At 40.5% G+C, this 12,221-nt stretch overlaps 1 protein-coding gene and 1 long non-coding RNA gene across 3 annotated transcripts in view; both read left to right on the top strand.

Moving 5' to 3' along the window:
• The window catches only part of LOC307038538, a 295,724-nt gene that overhangs the window by 131,903 nt on the left and 151,600 nt on the right, over positions 1-12,221 (top strand). The window lies entirely within an intron of this gene.
• siah1 (siah E3 ubiquitin protein ligase 1) overlaps positions 10,059-12,221 on the top strand; it is a 33,781-nt gene continuing 31,618 nt past the window's right edge. The window contains exon 1 of one of the 2 annotated variants that reach the window (XM_079681787.1): positions 10,059-10,243. The gene's annotated coding sequence lies outside the window, so the exon portion shown is untranslated. The remainder of the gene's footprint in view (positions 10,244-12,221) is intronic. The other variant, XM_079681788.1, reaches the window with a different exon arrangement.

The raw sequence follows: 12,221 nt of genomic DNA, 5'->3' as shown, positions 1-12,221 counted from the left end.
CATGCAAAAGTGTGTGGTCTGTGTTTCAGGCATCAGATTAACCCTCATCCCTGCCAAGCAAACACTAGGGTAAACATCGTTTTTTTTAAAATCCAGAATAATCATTTCAGGAACCTCCACAATATTATATTAATTGTATCCATTTATTAAAAAAGAAATCGGAGACATACTGTAAGAAACACAAAAAAAGCAGCTAAACAACATGCTGCTCACAAATCTGTCTCTCATTATGCAAATGTGGCTTGTGTTTCAGGCAAAGTGACTTGCCAACACTGACGATGTGTGTGTCCAAAGATAATTCCTCGATTTCAGGAGAAAATACTGATGCTAATCATATAAAAATAGCTTTGGGGTAATTCCCTACAGGCCAGGCCGTCTAATTTGGAACAGATTGTGGGGCTTCTTGTTGCAATAGGAGGCCTTCGAATGCAACACCTACAACTACTGCACAACTAGTTTAGCAGCAACACTGTTAAACTGGACTACAGGAAGAGCAGAACAAATGTTTTGTCTCCCTGTGAATTTTTTGCATTGAATACTTAAGCTGTGTCTCAATTCAAATAACACTGCGAGCACACTTCCATTTGGTACACTGTCTATACGACTTGCTTTCATAAAGTGCACAATCTGAAAAGTTCCTGTTCAAACATTGCTGTCGTGCACTCAGTGGTATGGATGACTTTCACTGTTACCTAGCTAGCCATAAGCTAGCTAGCTTTATTAGGCCTACACAGGATTCATTCGCTAGCTAGCTAACAGTGTTGGTGTTTGTAGTACTAAATCACTTTAAAAAGAGGCATAGGCCTACTGGTGGCTTATATTCAACAACAATATAGTGCTAGTTAGTGGAAAAAAAACCTACATGTTTGCAAAATGTATATATATGTAGAGAAAGTGCTAGATGTCCTTCTGATTTAGCCTTGTAGCCAAGATGATGACCTGAGAAGTGTCGTCATCAGTTTTGACCGCTATATATAGACCCATTGTAGACTTGCATTTTTTTCACATCTCTCAGTGTGAACTCACTTATGCACTCAAATAAGGAAGTGTAGGCAATTAAATATGCCAGTGGAGACACAGCATTAGGGCTACACGCTTCTATATTATTGGTATATTATGGCGCATTTCCACTACAGCGCGGAGCACGGTTTAAGCGTGCCGTGCCCGGCTCGTTTTTGGTTGCGTTTCCACTAGGCGTAGTTCCGGCTAGTGGGTACTTTTTCATAGTTTTCTGGCTCTCCAAAATCGAGGTTCTTTCTGGGCCAACAACCGGGCTGAGTATGCTAAACTAGTGAGAGAATCGCTGGCAACTACAACAAAATTAACATATTTGACCGTGATTTAATTGAAATACACATTTCAAAATGATGCCGAAGTAACAATATACTGATACCGGTTAGTAAAAACCATGAATTAATGCTTTGACAAGTCTGCAGACAGGCAGGCCTTTTAAAATGCGTGTTTTCTGAATGGAGATCGGCTAGGCTAACGCTGTATATGCTCCGACCGTCCGCACTCTTAACAACGGCCTATACAGACATAAATAAACCAGCGACTGTATTCGCCATGACACAGACAGTCTGTGGTTTTTACTTGTTTAACTTTTGTCTAGTTTCTGAACAGATATGAGGAGCTGTGAGCTCTGAGGGCTAACAGCTAACGGCTGATGTTGGTTTTGTGTTTTGCATTGAATTACGTCACGGCTCCGCCTACACTGTGTTACTATAGTTACTACCCCAGTTCCTAAACTGTAATGGAAACGCATCATAAAGTGAGCCTGGCCTACCAAGGCCTAACTATACCGCACTAAGCCGTGCGAGGCCCTGCAGTGGAAATGCGCCATTAGACACCCCATTTACAATTCTATATAGAACCATTTTACAGAATTCATTTAAATAACCCTGACGGCCTGTTCAAAAGCACCCACGTTTTTGTTTATTTTATTCTTTACAATTTTCCCTTATTTTAGGTTAGCATAACATTCACTTTGGATTTTAAATCAAAGAAGAGGTTTTCTTATGAATAAAACATATTATTCATGACCATGTTAATAACTTTGTTTTACATAATCCAAAACCATTGAAACACTTTACAGAAAAAAACACTGCATCATCCACAAAACACAGCGATCACACACATGCAAACATAGGGATACAGGTGTAATTGATTTGGCCTGCGTTTAGACTATCTGTCAAATGCTCTGTAGCAAAAGTAGCAGTCTTTCAGGTCTGTGGGGGAACAAAGTGCCTACGCCCACCACTTCTGAAAAAGAAAATGAGGAAATACTGGTCCCCATTATAGACTTGTGGTTTTTATACTTAATGAGGCCATTCAAATCTGAAATCCTGTCTGTGCCAGTTTCCCTATTTTTCTGTGTCAGACTCATGATATTCTTTCTTGTTGCTCTGTGGTTCTTTGTTTGTCATACACTACTCTGTATTTATGGTAATAAGACATAGACAATATTGTTTATGCTGCATTCTTGCTTTGATCACTGTCCATAGAGTAGACCATCATTTATAAGACATATTTCAAAATCACATACAGTAATTACATTAATCCCCTGTAAAGTTATTTTGAGGCCAGAGGACTACACGGTGGGCTGGTGAGAGGAAATACATGACATTAAGTCATTTAAAGCTTTTTATTTGCTAAATAAACAGTGTCATGATTTCTGCAAAGAGACCGTGCTGCTGAGTTTTTCAAATGTATTTCCCCCCATCTTTATGATATGCTGGGCTAACCAGCTGCTAGCTGCTCTAATGGTAGCCTATCCTTAGTTTAGATGCACTGTAGGAGCAGCCACAATTAGGCACAATCATTCAACTTTACAAAAACATATTCTGAGAAAGGTGCTTTTGTACAGTTGCACATCAATAGCATCCAAACAGTAGTGTTTTAAATAATGTTTCCAATCGAAGAAGCTGCATGCCTATTTGGGTATGTCCTAGATTTGACCTCCCCTGTCGCAGTCAACCAACTGGAACTACAGTTTGGAGGAAAGGGCTTCTAATACAGTTAGGTCAGGGTTTTCCACAAGAATCTCAGCAGTAAACAAGGCCTCAGTGAGGAGCCTGTGAAATCAACTACAATTTGAATTGGTTTCAGGATAAGCATAAACTGCCAAACAGTGTTATGTCTGGAATTTGCTGATGAACAGTTCCCAGTCACCTTTTCCCACTCCCTCACTCTCTTTGTCCTTTTAAACTTGTCTTTCCCCTCCACCCTCTGTTTCTGCTCTTCTTCCCTAGTCCAGACATTTACCAGCTCTCTCTCCTCACTTCCTTCCTCCCTTTCTCTCAAACTTTCTTCTCCCCTTCAAACTCTCTCCTGACCTCTTCCTTCCACACTTTTGCCTTTCCACAAACCACTTCTCAGTGTCTTTCACTTCTCATTTGGAAAATAAAAAAACAATATGTAGCTATATGATGTCTGACCAGAAATTCAGATTCCTACAGCATACCGCTACAGCTTAACATTATCTTGGGTTTGGATGGCCCCACTTCCTCTCCCTTGCTTCCACCAACCCCTCTCCTCCTTGCTGCTCCCTCTCTACATTTTCATTCTTTCTTTGATTGCCAGAACTGTATTCTTTTCATGATTATAAGGGAGTGGGTCAACTTCATTACTGTTGACGCGCATGATCAACAACTGGATCCCAAAAGGTGTTTCCCATTCATGATTTTGAAAAATAACTTGGCAGTTAGCAAACACATTTAACTTTCTCCGAAATAAAAAATGGAAATATAATTCATTGTGTCTGAATCTGTAAAGCACTTTGTGAATTTGGGGAAAGTATTAGTTCATATTATTAATATGCTAAATAGTGTAATTCATAGTATGCTGAGAAGGTGTGTATGCTAATCTATCATATTATGGGTTAAATGATGTGCTTTGAAAGAGAATATGGAATCTTTAGTGGATGGCTAAAGTATTGTGATGCAAGCAGCTAATCTTCCACCTCATAAAAGGTTCACAAAATTCATCCTTGGGTGTCTGTGCCAGATGCCATGGCATAATATACAATATCACAAATACCAAAAATGTCAACCTCATGGTAGTGTAAAACAGTGGTTCTCAAATGGGGGTACGCGGACCCCTAGGGGTACGTTGGAGTACTGCAGGGGGTACGTGAGATGTATGTTATGTTAATGAAAAAAACAAACATAATTAATGCATTTACACAAACTACTAATAGTAGATTAACTACTTTATTCAAATGTTTACATTAATTCTGGATAATAAGATGGGGAAATTAAACGGGGTGCTCTCTTTTCCTCTCCCTCTCCTTACAGCCCGTCAGTCTCGTGCAGCAGTGAACCTGTCTAACCGGCCTAAGTGACCCGACAGTAAAGAACAAATATATTTATAACTAGTTTAGCTAGTTCCAGAGTAGATAAACTAGCTAAGTGTGTTAGGGACTACAAATCAGCCCGGGACTCTCGACCGGCCCACTTCGGTAACGCCGGCCCACTGCGGTGCTAGTGACTTACCGCAGAGGTAGACATTAAGGGTAAAATGCCACTGGCATTATATTATCACTGGCCCCACCATTGTAACCACTGGCCCGGAGCATTCGTCCAAAAAATCGACTAATAATGAAGAAAATTAACACATTTGTTGCAATAGTAATGTATGCACAAACTACATTACTATTTATACTACAACATTTGAATCATCAGTTCTTCCTCATTTTCCTCAATTGTTCATATTTGGTTTATTAAAATAATGATATAGTGGTCATTGTTAAAAAATGTCTGCTATTATTATGTGTATTATTATTTGTATAATGCATTTTCTGCCTTCCTGTCAGTAGGAGTTAGAAATGTAATGGCTATGTAATAGATTTGATTAGAACCTTCATTATCCTAAACTGCTGGGACATTTCGCCAATACCTTTATATTGTCTACTCTTCACTTACTTGTCAGCATAGGTCGGCATTGATGTACAGAGCCGACAGAAGACCTTGTTTATATTGGCATCATATTGAGAGGTGCAGTGACGCGTCATAAAACCAGGAAGTAAGCTGCTGGTTCCCTCGACAAAAAGCAATGGGATTTCTCCACAGGTTTTTGGAAAATAGCTGGAAATAAGGTCTTTGGAAAACAAACCTTTTTGATAAATGCACGTTTTGTTCAGCCGGATAATCTCCACATGTCTACCCTACTTTTATAATGTTCAAATCATAAATCTAATCGATAGATTATAAAAAGGGTTTTAGGACGCGTCACTGCACTAGAAGCCAACTCCATCGATCAAGCTGGCTGAAACTTTCTCTCCCTCTTCTTCTCAGCCTGCTCGCGCTGCGGCTCCGCAGCAAACAGCTGTTTGCTTTTCACCCAACAACGACAACCGACTCACGGAACTCTATGTTGTAGCGTTGATAAACAAAACAATTTAACTAAATTGCTTGTCAAAATACCAATACCACAGGACAATTATTTTAAAGCAATATTTTTAGTGGCCCGAGCGGTCAAGTGGAAAGTACGTTTTGCTGGCCCGGGGTGTCTAAATAGTGCTTCCGGGCCAGCGGGCCATTTATAATGTCGAGCACTGCCGGTTACCGGCCGGCCCACATCGCCCGACCGGCCCACTTCAGTACCAGCCCATCGGGATTCGTTCCGAACGTCCCGATGGCCAGTCCGCCCCTGGGTCTAACTCTTAGTGTATTTTGGTCCGCTCAACGGTCCGTCACAGCGGCGGAGCTGTGATCATGCAGCGCTGCATGTTCTCCGTCAGCAGCTGATCTGATCTCTCTCTCGCGTCCGGTTATACTTCACTCGCGTCTATGTCCAAATCTATCAGATCTAGCTAGTTCTAGTTAATTATATGACTGCCTACTTTTCAAAGGACCTAAACAATAAGCATGTGGCCGCAAAGTTTTGCGCAGTATTATTATATGAGGGGTCAAAATCCCATGCTCAGAAAATGCTCATATATTTTTTTCTCTTCATTCCCCACGCCCCAAAATAAATAAATATACAAATATACAAATTTTAGGAAAAGTAACGAAGTTTGAGCAGTGTGGTTTTTATATTAACAGAGTTACACATATTTCAAAACGCAAAGTGTAATAACTGCAGTTTGCCTCCCTGTCAGAATGACAAAGTGAAGCACAAGCCCATGTTTCTCACTACATTGTAAGTACAACTTATTAAAAAGATCAGTTCAATGCAACTAATGTCGTCTTAGTGTTATTGCATGATGTTACAATTGGTTTGCCATGAATTTAGTGATGGATTGTAAACATTTTAAATGTAGCGTGTTTCTCAGTTACAAGGTTGTTGTTTTAATAAATCAGACACTGGTCGTGCAGCGCTGTACTGTACCTCTTTCTATAGGCATTTTTTCCTTAACAAATTGTTTTTGCGCTGATCAGGGGGTACTTGGCTGAATTTTTTTTTCAAAGGGGGTAGGCTACATGTTTGAAAAAAGTTTGAGAACCACTGGTGTAAGAGGTAAAGTCAGCCGATCACTAAAGTCACTTGGCATAAGCCTCGATGCAATATGAATGTGTCCACCAAAAGTAATAGAAATTTATAAAAATTGTGAAAACACACTAAAAACTAAAAATGGCAGCCTCATGAAGAAGTCAGAGGAAAAGCTTTAGCAAAAGCATCAGGCTTTATCCTTTGGAGACCTTGAAGATTGTAGAACACTCCATCAAATAGTTGCTTTGATATTCACTTGATCTAAGTGGTGGACCTACAGACTGCGATCCCTGTGGACTATCGCAAGTGGGGCTAAAAATATGCTATGCGTAGGATGTGGCGTATATTCTTTTTGTACAAAAACCATGTTATTTATCAGAAAAATAATCAGAATACTTTGTATATCCCAAGGGATATTGGATGTTGTGCCATTTTCTTGTTTAATAATGAAATAAATATAAAAATATAAAATAATTTAATACAAATACTTATACAAACATAATAACTTTTAATAAATTGTCCAATAAAAGATAAAATAGAATGAAATAGAATAAACACATTTTTATAAAAATTTGAATTTAAAGTAAAAATATGCACAGCACGCTATATACAACATTTATATATTTTAACTATAATTAAACATTTGTAGTATATTATCCATGGATGAGGAATTGACATTCTCTTTTTGTGAATAGTTACACCTTTATCTCTCAAAAAGAGTTGCTGGTGGATCGCACCCCATGTTTGATAGACCTATTCAGTATCTTAGAGTGAGAGTGAAGCGTTGTTACAGTAATAGGCTTAGAGCGCCTAAACCACTGTCAAGGACAGAACAATGGGATTTTTTATTTTTTTGAAAATCTGTTTTTTCTCTCACTTTCTTGCTGTCTGAGTCTGTCTTGCTCTCCCATGCACTCAGGCTGCTGCCTGCCAGCCAACTGTGGAAAATGCACTTACATAACCAATCCTTGTCTGTAATCCCAGCCTGTAGTAGCCCCTCCCCACTCTCCTCTCTGTCTCCCCCCTCTCTCTCCCCCCCCCCCCCCCCTGGTGCTGCTGCTGGTGGTGGGGAGACTCCCTTATGTCCAGATTACTAAGGAGGAGGCTACATGACCTCTTAATCGTATCTCACCCAGTTACATGCATTCTCAGTATTAAGGCTGAATCGCAGGGCTTCATTCTCAACTGCTAAACCAATTGATGTGTTATGAAGCGTTTGTACACCTGTTACTGTCACTTTACTGGGAATCTGTTAAAAATGATGAGCTGCCCACATTATCATGCAATGTGTGATAACACATTGAAATCTGAAATAAATCTCAAGGATTTAACAGGATATGTGAAGATGCTCATTTCAAGGTGACTAGTTTTTAAAATCTTTCTGCTCCCATCATTAATTCCAACACTGCACTGTAACTTTTAGTATTGCATGCTATTTAATATTGTCTTATATTTGGTTTTGTTTCGTATGCCTGTTTTAATTTCCACTTCTCATAATTTCAAAAAGTATTGATTTGAAAATAATATGATACAGTACAGTACTATTACGTCTGGGTCTCTGTGTTTCATTAAAGCTCGGCTCTGTGTGTGTGTGAAACGAGCCATTTTGTGTGCGTGCACGAGCGAGAGAGAGCGCACCGGTACCGGAGATCGTTGTTGTTAGCTTCTGGTGTTAGCGAGCTACGCTAATGGATATAAGGAGTTTTTTCAACAACAAAGTGGAGGAGAGTCCTCTCCTGTCAGACTGAGAGCCTCAGTGAGCTAAAGGACTCTCTCAGTGTTATCTCAGTGGGTCTTAAACGTTTTGGTCACCATTAATGTAAACAATTATTTCCGAGGCACACATTTATATGATCATTATAGTTATAAAAAAATAACAGAATAAATGAAAAACAGGTACTATATGATAGCCAAAAAAGAATAAAGTTTAAAAAGGTGATTTGTAAAATATCAATAAAGAAAAAGTAAATATGTTTACAGTTCTGTTTCATATGGGTGTTGAGAGATGTATCCATAGATCTCTTCATTTTGCTCTCAAAGCGCACCCATTGATTGATGCATTTAACTTCAATATTTAAAAATAAATCTTCCCGGGGGAGCTTGCCCCCGGACCCCCCTATGTAAGGTCCACACACCACCTATACAAATAGCACTTTTACCCCTGCTTACACCTATGCCGTGAGCTGATTATCGAGCCTTCATTGTAACAGTGGGTACGTTGTGTATTTGCGTGGGGATTATTGCAGTACAAAATTCCACTGTAGCGCCCAGGACATTAATGGGAAACCCTAAATGTTTGAGCACTCTCTATGAAACGTCAAGCTACCCCACAGCACCCCCAAAAGAAATCTCTGGCGTCGCCACTGAGCCTGACTTGTGTTGGGGTGGGCCCGACTTTTTTTTTTCTCCAAAGGGGGGGCCTGACAGAAAAAGTTTGGGAACCACTGTATTAATGCATATATTTATTTTTGAAATGATTAATCATCAATTTTGACCAATGTGTAATCTACAATATAAATTCAACGGCCACTTTATTTGGTACACCTTGCTAGTACCACGTTGGACCCCCTTTTGCCTTCAGAACTGCCATAATTATTCGTGGTATAGACTCAATAAGGTGCTGGAAGCATTCCTCAGAGATTTGGTCCAATTGACATGATAGCAATAACCAATGCTCATGTCACGCTAGTACTAATGGGGATCCTACTAAAGAATAATAAAGAATAATAGTATCACGTTGGAGATGATTTGAGCTTTGTGACATGGCGTGTTATCCTGTTGGAAGTAGCCATCAGTAGTTTGGTACACTGTGGTCATAAAGGGATAAACATGGTCAGCAACAATACTCAGATAGGCTGTGGTGTTTAAATTATGCTCAATTGGTACTAAGGGGCCTAAAGTATGCCAACAAAATATCCCCAAACATCACATCACCAGCCTGAACCGTTGATACAAGGCAGGATGGATCCATGCGTTCATGTTTTACGCCTACCGTCTGAATTTCGCAGCAGCAATCTTGACTGATCAGACCAGGAAAAATGTTTCCAATCTTCTATTGTCCAATTTTGGTGAGCCAGTGCAAATTGTAGCCTCAGTTTCCTGTTCCTAGTTTACAGGAGTGGCACCCGCTGTGGTGACGTGTTGTGCGTTCAGAGATGGTCTTCTGAATACCATTCTGAAAGGTTGTAACTAGTGGTTATTTGAGTTACTGTTGTCTTCTATCATCAATAAGTCTGGCCATTGTCCTCTGACCTCCGGCATCAACAAGGCATTTTCGCTCAGAGAACTGCCGCTCATTGGATATTTTCCCATTTTTGGACCATTCTCTGTAAACCCTAGAGATGGTTGTGCGTGAAAATTCCAGCAGATCAGCAGTTTCTGAAATACTCAGACCAGCCCGTCTGGTACCAACAACAAATGCCACGTTCAAAGTCACTTAAACCACCTTTATATCCCTTTCTGATGCTCTGTTTGAATGTTTGAATTTGATGTCTAAATGCCTTAATGTATTGAGTTGTTTCCATGTGAGTTGCTGATAATATATTTGCGTTAACGAGCATTTGAACAGGTGTACCTAATAAAGTGGCCAGTGACTGTATGATTCGTGCAGAGCGCGCTCCCGCGATAAACTTCAACAACTGTGCGCGCTCTGGCGGCTGGTACTTAACGCCTGGCGTCTCGTCTCTGCTACAGGAGCGAATGTGTACACCGAGCTAACGAATGAAATACGATAAAGAGGGACCCTGGGTCTATCACCTCGCCATACAGTCACCTATTTATCTGCAGTGAACTGAAGGATATTTCGTCCGAGGTAAGCGGGTGTGCCGTGGTGAGGGAAACATCGGGTTTTCGAGAGTAGTATCTGTTGGGGGAAAACAACAGCCCTGCTGTAGCAGACGTTAGCTTCCTTCATTAGCGCGCTGCTAGTGTTGGCTAGCTGTGCTTGGCAAAAAGATGGTTAGCCGTGTCGCTAGCTTGTTTTTGTCATGACGTTAAAAACGTACAGTTGTCCGTTGTATGCAGTGGATTTGTATGCCTGGCAAGCAAATGTGGTTGTCAACACCCACTGAACTGTGCAGGAAAAACGTTAAGGTATCGCTTTCATAGCTTGTCCACATACCTGCTAAGCTAACAAGTCACCGATTCAGCTAGCTTGTATGCTATGGGGTACTGCTTTACGGCAAGACAAGGCCTTGTATGTCTGTAACAGTTGATGCCAGCTAGGCTATGCCGTTGTCTGCCTTGCCAGACAAGGCCTTTTTGGTTTCAAAGCAGGTTAGTTGAGGTCAACAGAAACTCAACATGGCTTTGTTTTGTGTAGCAACGTTACTGACATAACCTGGTTTAATGACTGCTGTAGAGGAAGTGATGACTAGTGTTTACTCTCAGTAACGACTGCGGCTGCTGTCAGAGATCCACTGTGTCTGTGACCTGTCCCAAAGGGGAGGACGAGTGAATGTCAGTTTGTAGTTGTTCTTGTTCCTTAGATTGATCTGCTTTTATACATGTTCCCACTGTGCCCATTGCAAGTGCAGCAGGTCTCATTTTTGTTGTTAGCGTGGACACCTGTAGATGTGTTATGAACTATGCTGTCAGAAACTAAACTGTATCTAAGTATGACCTTATGTTTAACTTACAAGTCAAGTAAGGGAGTGTAATTAATGATCCCTTTTTGTTTGTTGCCATTTTGGCTAACCTGCTGAGGTTAAGGTGGAATGGATGTATGCTGGAAATTACATTTTCACAGTTAGGTATATAGAAGGAAAAGACATTTCCAATGCTATCAAACGTTTTACACAGTCTAGTACTCTTGCAAAAAGACGTTTGCATGCAATGCAACACTTTAATGTGTGAAAGTAGTCATGGGACATGCTGGTAGATAGATGGAGCACATTGGTACTGTTTTAATAGCAAGAGAGATACACTATTTGATATTCATTGGTGCAGGTAGGCTTCTAAGCAAGTACAACTATTTTAGTTTAAGTGTACTTGCACATAACACATGATAATCATTACTTTTTTAAATGGTGAGAATCCAAAGCAAACGTAAACTGACTGAAAAGGTGTAGACTGAAGCCTTATCCACAAAATATAGTGTATCTACATCACATTAATGAGAAATACTCAACACTTAGTTCATAGCACATTATACACAAGCAGTGGTACATTCAGCTAACCAATTTCCTGTTGAAGACATTACTTCAAATACTGTTGAATCATTACATATATGACTATCTAGTTAAGCGTTTCAAGAAAAGGCTTGATGTCATTCCTTTATTGATGCTTGCATTGAAACTATTAATTGCAAAAAATATTTACTTGTTGAAATGCTGCAGTACTTTTAATGTATCCATTTTAAATAGGCATTGAGAGCAGTGTTTCCGCCAGACCAGGCCTGAGAGGGCGTCCACCCCGAGAGCAGGGGGTGCTTGCGTTTTGACTTGAGCCGTCCCTTATAGATACTGTATTTTTACGTTAGTGAGCCGGATCATTTGGCTGGGCTCTCTTAAAGCGCCGGCTGTTTCGGCTCCCAAACGGCTCTTCATGTTACCACAGTTTACCACGGAGCCTCAGTTTCGCCGCTGCGAGGCTCTGGTGCTCGCAGCTCACGCTCGTGCTCCACTAGCACCGCTCATCGTTTCCAAATCGCGCACGTTCCGTGTTGTCCTGTAGCAGGCACCGCCGATGTCGGGAAAACGATCCTCAATACTCCGAAAAGAGTCCCACCAGACTCCTTTGCCCCTCCAACAGAGGGATGCCCTTGTCCTTTTTCCTTTTCGTTATTTCAA

Source organism: Notothenia rossii (genome assembly GCF_949606895.1).
Source record: "Notothenia rossii genome assembly, chromosome: 5".
Lineage (NCBI taxonomy): Eukaryota > Metazoa > Chordata > Actinopteri > Perciformes > Nototheniidae > Notothenia > Notothenia rossii.
Note: the sequence above shows the minus strand (reverse complement) of the source record. Positions and strands in the feature narration are given on the sequence as shown.